The sequence below is a fragment of the Panthera onca genome, chromosome A2 (assembly GCF_046562875.1).
Source record: "Panthera onca isolate mPanOnc1 chromosome A2, mPanOnc1 haplotype 2, whole genome shotgun sequence".
Classification (NCBI taxonomy): Eukaryota; Metazoa; Chordata; class Mammalia; order Carnivora; family Felidae; genus Panthera; species Panthera onca.
In genome coordinates this window covers 87,562,804-87,572,007 of record NC_138340.1, presented here as the reverse complement: position 1 = coordinate 87,572,007, position 9,204 = coordinate 87,562,804, and positions in this window count along the sequence as shown.

Here is a 9,204-nt window from a genome sequence, read left to right as displayed (position 1 = left end):
GCCTGTTATTCAAGGGAACCAAAACATGCACCCATTTTTTTTATTCAAAAACTATATGCCAGGCACTGGACCAGGTGTTTCCTAAAGCGTAGAAGTGTTAATAATGCCATTAAGTTAGATCAATAAAGAAAAATTGAGTTGTATTTGTTCTTAGAATGTGTCTACAGCTTTTATTGAAAAAAGTTCCAAATCCTATTTTTCACTTGATGCAGCTTGAAACCTTATAAGAGCTTAGCTTTTCAAATGCATTCGGGGTGCCGGAGTGGCTCAGTTGCTTAAGCTTCCACCTCTTGATTTCGGCTCAGGTCATGATCTCAGCGTTTTATGAGTTGGAGCCCTGTGTCGGGGCTCTGTGCCCGGACCTCACAGAGCCTGCTTGGGATTCTCTGTCTCCCTCTATCTCTGCTCTTCCCCCACCCACACTCCGTCTCTTTCAAAATAAATAAATATTTTTTTTTTAATGTTTGTTTATTTTTGAGAGAGAGATGAGGGGAGAGACACATAGAGAGAGGGGGAGTCACAGAATCCAAAGCAGGCTCCAGGCTCTGAGCTGTCAGCACAGAGCCCAGTGCAGGGCTCCAACTTTGGAACCATGACCTGAGCTAAAGTCAGACGCTCAACTGACTGAGCCACCCAGGCGCCCCTATGGTATTTTCTTATAGCAGCCTTAGCAGACTAATACTTGAAGGAAAGGAAAGAAAGGTGCAGAGGTTAAGCATACACAGAAACATGCAAAATAAGCCAATAGATACATTTCCAAAACATCTGAAAATACCTCAAGTTAAATAAACAGTGATATGTGGGAAAGGTGGCCTCTCAGCAAAGATGACTGCTGGCTTATATCAGTTTGCAAATTGTAGGTGTTTCCAAACTGTAGCTGATTTCTTCTCTGTGGATCAGAATTAGGTTTCTGGGGAAGGAGAATACAAAATTATAAACTCAATTATCAACCAAAAAAAAAAAAAAAGTGACAAGTGAGATGATCTCTTGGAGATTATTCCATGAATTCTAATTTGAAAGAATCGTTAAAGAGTTTCTTATTTTACACATTTGTTTGTTTTAAGCAGCACAAAACAACTCAAGTTTATCATGTTGTGAATTTTGTAAGTCCAAAGTCAAGGCACATGTCTTAGCTGGATTCTCTGCTTAAGATCTCAGCAGACCAATGTCAATGCACCAGCTGCCTGGGCCTTGGGAAAGAATCCAGGTAATTGGGAGAATTCTGGTTCTTGTGGTTCTAGGACTGAGATCCCTGTGCCCTGCCCTCCATATTGAATGTCAACAATGGACAGTCGAGTCCTTCTCAGGCTTGGCATCTCTGACTTTCTCCACTACATTTCTGTGCTTCCAACTGGAGAAACTTCTCTGCTTTTCATGTTTGTGTGATGAGACTGGACCCACCCAGATAATCCAGACTAATCTCTCTCTTTAAAGATTTATTACCTTAAATACAACAGCAAAGTCCCTTCTGCCATGCAACACAACATATTTTCAGGTTCTGGGGATTAGGATGTGGCCATATTTGGAGCATCGCAATCCATACCCTGGCCTCCCAAAATTTACATTCTTCGCAAATGCAAATTATGTTTATCCCATCTCAAGGTCCCCAAAGTTCTCATTCTGTTATGGCATCAGCTGAAAAATCCTGAATCTCATCATCTGTGACTTCTACATCAGGTGCAGATGAGGCTCTTGGTATAATCTATCAAATACCCACTAGGGCACATTTTTTTTCTCTGTGTGGCTCTCTGAAACTAAAGGAATTTGTTATCTGATTCCAACATACAATAATGGGACAGACATAGGTTAATAGTTTCTAGATATCCTGGTTCGAACAGGGAAAACGAGTAGGTAAAATGGAGTCACCATCCAAAGTAGTTTAATAATTCTGCAGGATTAGGTTTGAAATCTCCATATTAGGTTTCAAGGCCTAGGAATATTCTATGACTTTTGCCTTTGCCCTCTCTGAGTTTACATTTTGCCCTCTGGGCTCTCCATCCCACCCCCTGGATTCCTAAATGGCTCAGGTAATTTTTATCTTTCCTTCTGCTATCCTGGGCATTGACTTTGTCCTCAAGCAGATGGTCTAGGTTTTTTTTTTTTTTTTTTTTTTTTTTTTCACAAAATGTGCTAAGGACAGTGCTCAAGGAAAGATTATCTGTCCATCCCAACCAAACCAAAGCCTCCAGAAGACTTCCACATCAGGATCATGTCAGCACCTACATCAGGGAATCCAGGAAAGGTAGTTTCTAACCCTACACTAGGAGACGAACATAGCTATCAGAAAAAAAAAAGTGGGAGAGAGAGAGATTGAGTAGAAAAAAGGCATCATCTGCTACAGACATCATCTGTTGAGGCAACAAGTAAATTGAAAAGTTTAAATTAAAATTAGTAACACTGGTGTGGTATAGGCAAGGAACTCATCCATCCTCCTGAACTGATAATTCAGAGATTTAACACTCTGCTTAAAAATCCAAATTTTGGCAAAACATTATATTCAGGCAATGTAAAAAAAATCTATTATTTTGTTGGTAAAGTCTACACATTTTAATTTTTGCCACAATAGTTTATGAGAAAGTTGTATTTGGGCAAGCTTTCTGAAAATATGTTAACTGTGGATAAAGAGTCATTTTACCAAAAAAAAAAAAAAAAAAGTCATTTTACATAATTGAAGCAAAAGGGCAAAATATTGATACCAAAAGGAGTATTCAGGATTTACATTTTATAAGACATAAAAGGACAGCACATTTTTTTTTTCCTCATCATGCAATTCTTAAGGAACAGATGGCAGAAGCAGAGACACTTTTGGAGCTTTCTTGGAATGTCTGTTCCTTGTCAGTTTTGTCACTGTTCATATTAGGAAATTTGGTCTCATGGACAGTACAGCAAAAAACTCCAGAAATGTGTGAAAGGTATCCTAGCTGAAGCCAGCAGAATGCAATTCTAGTTGTCATGTTGACAGATAACTTAGAAAACCCATTTAGTTTCTCTGCTTCCAAATATGTAAAATATATTTTGGCTACCAAATATGTAAAATGAAGTGATTGGACCAGATGAATTTGGAATACTTACCATTTATAACATTGTTTGATCCTATAAAAAGGGATCCAAAGACTATGTTCAAGTACTTACAGAGAAAAATCAAACTCTTTAGTATGGAGGCCAAAATACTTTATCTTTAAACTGTTATTTTTAAAGCTTTATTGACACAAAGTTGATGTAAAATAAACTGTACATATTTAAAATGTGCAATTTTCTGAGTTTTCATATATATGTACATCTGTGAAACTACTACAATCAAGATACTGAATATATCTATTATGCCCCCAAAATATCCTCATTCCCCTTGTTAATTTCTTTCTTTCTCCTCACCCCTCCCCATGCCTGGGGAACCCCTCATCTGTTTATGATACTGTAGAGTAGTTTGTGTTTTCTAAACTGTATACAAGTGGAAAAATACAGTATATTCTCTATGTGTCTAGCTTCTTCCACTAAACATAATTATTTTCAGATTCTGCCCAGTTGTTGAATGTCTCAGTAATTTCTTCCTTTTTATTACCATTGTGATGGGTATATAAATCTGTGATGGACTTTTTTTTTTCTTTTCATCTATTACAAATAAAATTGCTTTGAACACTCATGCACGAGTCTTTGATAGATATAGCCATTTATTTTTCCTGGGTAGAAACCTGGGAATGGAGTTTCCAGCTTGTGTAGTTGGTGTATATTTAATTTTTGAAGAAACTGCTAAATTGTTTTCCAAAGTAATTGTACAATGTTACCTTTCCATGAGCAGCGTATGAGAGTTCCATTTCTTCCATACCCATACTAGCACTTGGTATGTTCAGTCTTTCCAATTTTGGTCATAAATACTAGGTGTGCACTAGTATCTCATCTTGGTTTTTCATTTACGTTAGCCCAATGGCTGACGATGTTGAGCATCTTTTCATGTGTTTGTTATATGTCTTTATGGGGGATATGATTGCTCAAATATTTTGCCCATTTTTATTTGGCTGTTTATCTTCTCATTATTAAGTTGCAGGAGCTCTTTATATATTTTAGATACAGAGTCTTTGTTAGATACAGATTTTGTAAATATTTCTCTGTCTTCATGTTTCCGTTTATTTTGGTAACAATGTCTTAGCAGCAAACATTTTTACTAAGTCCAATTTTTGACATTTCAGTTTTTTGTGTTGAATTTAAGAAATTCTTGTCAAACATAAGATTACTAAGATTTTTTTCAATTTTTTTTTCTTCAAGAACTTTTATAGCCTTAGCTCTTACATTTGGATGTATACCCATTTGAAATTAGTTTTGTGTGTGCTGTGAAGTATGTGCCAGGATTTATTTCTTTACATATGGCTACTCATCTATTCCCAACCATTTCAACCATTTGTTGAAAAAATTATCCCCCCCATGGAATTGCCATGGAAACTTTTGATGAATAAAATCAACTGTAGAAATCTTAGTTTAGCTGAATCAAGATGATCTACCAGACTTAATGGTATAATTTCGCATGTGCAACATTTGCACGTATGAAGGAAGTCTTTCAGTCTCATCTTAAAAATTCTGTCAAGTAGCAGTGCCTAGGTGGCTTAGTTGGTTCCACATCCAACTCTAGATTTCAGCTCAGGTCATGATCTCCAAGTTCATGAGTTCGAGTCCTGTCAGGCTCCGCTCTGACAGCACAGAGACTGCTTGGGATTCTCTTTCCCCCTCTCTCTCTGCCCCTCCTCTCTCTCTCTCTCAAAATGGATAAATAAACTTAAAAAAATTTTTTTAATATAATAAAGATGTCTTTGATTTATCAAGTAACCTTCTTTAAAACGCTACTAACTCTTGTAGAATTAAGTGGGCTAGAATTCACATAAGCAGTATCAATTCGTCAACCAGCTAAAAGCCATTTGGGGTGACCTGAACTGTTCAAATGACATTTTTGATGGGGTGGAGGTGGAAGAAGGAAACCAGGGGAGGGAAAAAGCTATTAGGGTTTTTAGAAAGGAATACTTTAAGGGGGAAAGTTCAGCCCTTGGTTGAGAGACTTAGAATAACAAAGAAGAATGTGTCCTCAGGCATAAGAAAAAGGCAAATAAGCAATAAAATGACTTTTTATGCCATTTTCCCTATAGTTTTTTGCCGTTTATTCAGGACAAGAGTTAGTTTAAAAAAGCTTCTTCTAATGCCGTTCCTGTCAGTTGAACACTTCGGTCAGTTGCTCACTTCTATTGTCCGCTTCTTGAGTTCTCAGACGCCAGTGCCTTCTGTCTCTTCCTTTCCTCGCTGGGGATACTTAACTCTCAGGGAGCAGAACGCAGGCTGGCTAACACGGGTGAAGTCTTTCTGGGACACACTGGTTGCAAAGATTCTTACGGATTCTCAAAATAATCTAATAGCAGTTTACAACACGATTTCCTTAGAGTACTTTTTTGAGTCGCCAAATTAGTTTGCAAAGCAATGCAGCCTGTCCCTTTGAGCACAGTTTTCTATGTGACGTCATCATAAAACGCCATCTAAATCCTCAAAGATTTAAGTACATGCAGAATAATCTTAGTGCTAATATATATTTTTTGGAATGCCATCTTCTTAAATATGAAATGCTTATGTGAGTATCTTGTTTTTTTTTTTTTATTAACCAGACTATTACAATAAGTAGAACAATATGTCAAAAATAAACTAATCCCTAAAATTTGTGCATAAATGAATATTTACTGTATCATTTTTACTCTATCAGGAGTGAGATTGCAGATATATTCTTGGTAACAATCTGAAAATTAGCTTGGAGTTTATTTTTAAATGTGAGAATGTCTCATTTCTTCAACTAATTAATTCTATTTAAAAAGGACACACATTGGAACTCTGTAAATTTATTTATTCCGGTTTGTCACATCTATATGTAGACCAGCAGTCAAAGCATTTCTAAACGGGAGACTTTAAAACTGCATTCATTTTTACCGCATTTTATGATATAGCTCGCCATAGCAGAAAAAATACTACAAAATGATTTCAGAAAATCCATATATGAAATACTGAAGCACTTTCCTGAGGAGATCACTATTTCATTTGCTACATACATCAGTTCATCTATCACATTTGAGGGATGTGGTAGATGCTGTATTTGCTACAGGGCAAGGTTCTCTCTGTGTTAAGTAAAAATTTTCTCTGCACCAAGGGACTGCCCCAATTCAGGCTCTTAATACCAGTCTACTGCCTTGTGTCATTCTTCTTCCAATTCTTTATACTTATATGTCTGGAGACATATATATATATATATATATATATATACAGACATATATATATATGTATACATATACATGTCTTTTTTTTATTTTTTCCTTTTATTATTATTTTTTTTCTTTTTATGTATATTCAAGTTCACTAACATATAGTCTAGTCTTGGCTTTAGGAGTAGAACCCAGTAATGGATGCATATTTTTTAATTGAAGGAACTTCTGCAAATTACATCACGGATTCTCTTATTACCCTCCTAGGATGTGAGGGTGATCTGGCTACGACATGTCACCCGATTGATCGCCAGGGTTGATTTGGCTGATCTGGCTGGCTAGGAGGGTGTCCACTTCCTCCCTCACCGCTGCAGGTGCGTCCCTCTGGAAACTGCGCGCTGGGTGGAAGAGGACGACCTTCCCCGATAGAGAAGGAGCGTTCTTCGGTCAAGGGTATACGAGTAGCTGTGCTCCCCTGCTAGAACCTCCAAACAAGCTCTTATTACCCTCATAAAAATCCCCTCCAAAGACCCTACTCTTTGCACAGAATAGAGCTAAAACTCCTTAACAGGATATTCAAAGCAACTGCATTATCTCTTACACATTCTACACTATACACCAACTGAGAAAACTGACCAAGTACACCTAGCGTTTTAAATTTTTTACCCTCTACCCTCATCTGTTGGCATGTTATAAAATGGAGCCACAAAAGCCACTCCCTTTGCAACTCAGCAGAGGAACTATGGTTCTTTACTGTCTTTTTAAAGAACTTTTTAAATGTTTATTTATTTTTGAGAGAGAGAGAGAGAGAGAGAGAGAGAACTAGCGGGGGGAGGGGCAGAGAGCGATGGAGACACAGAATCCGAAGCAGGCTCCAGGCTCTGAGCTGTCAGCACACAGCCCAACGCGAGGCTCAAACTCACAAACCGTGGTATCAGGACCTGAGCTGAAGTTGGACACATAACCGAGCCACCCAGGAGACCCTGTTCCTTTACTGTCTTTATCATCACTTGGTTCTTTGCCACAAGCTCTCAGAATCCAGATAGCAGGAAAAGCACTTTAGCCCTTCTGATTTCAATTAGGTATGGTGAAGTAAGTTTGACGGTCCTTTCAGGCAGTCCACAGTTCTCTTCGGACACTAACAGTGTTTTAAGTGGCTAAGTGCTGTCTCCCCCAAGTTCTCTCAGGAGGAGGGTTCCCAGGGTTGTAGGAAGGGAGACCTATGTGATCTTGTGTTACTGTTAATGTGTCTTCACACCCAAGCCATGCCTTAGAGTGTCCTCTAGAGGGCACTAGAGTGTCCTAGAGTCTTAAACTGAATTAAGTCCTAGAGTCCTAAGGCACCTAGGGTCGTAAGTTGAATTATGATGCCATTAAAAAAATTTATTTTGTCTCAAGGCCTTGATATTTCAGCCTCACCTCCCAAATCTCTGGTGTTTAGTTTCACTGGCCTCTGGCTATGCCACCCATGAAATGCTTAGCCCAGATGGTCCACCTGCACTATCACTATTCCTCTTCCCATAAGCTAACTGGCCAGCACCCTTGACTATCTTTAATTTCTTTTCACAAGGAGCACAAGAAATTCTAGAATTCCATTCAACTCAGGGAAACTCAGGTATACTTTGTAAGTTAATGTCCAGGACTCTGTCAACCTAATCTACCACTACCACTGTGCCACAAGGTTTCTTTGGTGAGATCTAGTTCCAAGTTCGTATATGGATCATCTATAAAGCAGTCTGCTCTAACTCTTCCAGGTGGGATATGGGTTCTTCTACCTCCAGGGACCTCTTCTTGTCACCCATTTTTCTATGGTTTAGAGATTCAAAACAACTGGGAGAGAGAACCTGTCAAGGCCTGAGATTGTACCCTACTTTGAAGTTAACAGGGTAGCCTGTTATTGTTTCATAGATGCTGGTAGAAGACACAAGGTCTCTGGGTCAGAGACAGAGGACTTTATTTTAACACAGCAAGCAGCACGAGTATGATGTTGGCACTGGTTACCTTTGACCCCAATTTCCACGGAGGTGATAAAAAATGGCCCAGGTGATCACTGAGCCTATAATGAGTTTGATTCAATGCTGAAGAACATTGATCTTGGGAAACCTGCTGCTTTTACATTACGCCTCGTCTTTGTTCTGGAAGGAAACATTATATCATCCCTTAAGGTTGTTTCCTACCAGTACAACACTGAGAAATGGCCCAAGTAAGTGCAGTCAAGTCTTTGCATTTTTGCCATACCTAGCAAGAAAATGCAGGAACACTTAAGTTCTATGGCAGAGTGCTTCTCTTAGCAGAACGTTCATATACATTTCTTACACTTAGGCTTTCCTACATCTCACTCCTGTCCACAATCTTCCGGACCAGAAAAGGTGAGCTTTTCTTCTTCTTACTCTAAGTAACATACTCTTTCTTTATTATCGATGCCGTATGCTAAGATGTTGTAAAAGATAGGAATATTTTCCCTATACTATGGAAGAAGTTTTTTAAGATGTCCCTCCATATCTGGCTCTGGAAAAACTCAGTTGGAGCTGCATCAGTTCAAGTCCTCTGGAAAGCAGATGCAAAGGTGGGTGAGTTCAGCGTTGGGAAGAAATGACCAGACCTAAGTATCCCTGCCACACCCACCCATCAAGTTGCCCTGGGAGAGAGCATCAGCTAAAGACCATCAGCTGACTACACAACTTGCAGCTGGCTCTTTCTTATGGGAATCCTGAGTCGTGTCCTTTCTTGGCTGCCGTAGGAGCCAAAGGAATTACATATGTCCTCTCTTTTCATTATGGTTTGTTTTAAAACTTGTCATCAAACTAAAGAACTCAGATATATCTGCCTTGTCTGCCTTGGAGCCATAACTCAGTGAGTCTAGCTAAAGGCCTCTCATTATCGTTAATCTTTTCAAAGAACCAACTCTTAGTTTCTTTGATCTTTCCTATTTCCTTTTCCTTTTTAGTCCCCATTTCATTTCTGCTCTAATCTGTGTTGTTTC